Genomic DNA, 804 nt, shown 5'->3' on the forward strand with positions numbered 1-804 from the left:
AAGTAGTTGATGTTAAGAACTCCCTCCCACTGCCCACCCATATCTCCACACTTGTTGTGGGCAGAGATCCAAGAGAGAGTAGGAAAACCAGAGCCTCTACCCGCTCTCACCCCTGGCCAGGGCCCACGTAATCTCATCTGCTCATTCCGTTTAGCAAAGATTCATGGAACAGTTAAGATGCGTCATCACTGTCAGATGCTAGCTGGAAGTAGAAGATACCAGACAAGCAAGAGAATTGGCCTCTGTCCTCAGGAGCTAATGGCTGACCAAAGGGAGAGGTGTGAGGCCACATGGAGGAAGTGCCAAACTGACCAGTAGTCCTGACTAACATGCTCCAGAGTGATGGCATGGGGCCGGGAGGGCAGGGGGGACATCAGGAGATCTGGACAGCACCTGTCCCACTGGCTTCCAGTGTGACCTTGGGTAATTCACTTGATCTCTCGGAAGTTCATCTTCCCAAGAAGCCCTTTAGTCCAACAGCCCAACAGAATCCTGGGAGAGCCCCTAGTTCTGAGAGAAGATCAGAAGGAAAAACAAGCTCTGAGGTCCCACTCATCCCACCAGCCTCGTGGGAGAACCAGGCTGAGCCTGGCAGATGGCCAGAAACTGGATCGCCTGAGAGGAGGAAGGTCATCCTCGCTGCCTTTGCAGTTGAGCAGTGAGGATGCATCCCTGCAGCTTAGTAGTGTGTGTGCATGGAACAACGGACTGGTTCCAAACTGGGAAAGGAGTAATTCAAGGCTGTATATTGTCACCCTTCTTATTTAACTTCTATGCAGAGTACATCATGAGAAACGCTGGGCT

At 51.7% G+C, this 804-nt stretch overlaps 1 protein-coding gene across 1 annotated transcript in view; it reads left to right on the forward strand.

Moving 5' to 3' along the window:
• Positions 1-804, forward strand: part of TMPRSS4 (transmembrane protease, serine 4) — a 51,333-nt gene that overhangs the window by 8,047 nt on the left and 42,482 nt on the right. The gene's annotated exons all lie outside the window — the stretch shown is intronic.

The sequence above is a fragment of the Bison bison genome, unplaced genomic scaffold (assembly GCF_000754665.1).
Source record: "Bison bison bison isolate TAMUID 2011002044 unplaced genomic scaffold, Bison_UMD1.0 scf7180017864518, whole genome shotgun sequence".
NCBI classification, from domain to species: domain Eukaryota; kingdom Metazoa; phylum Chordata; class Mammalia; order Artiodactyla; family Bovidae; genus Bison; species Bison bison.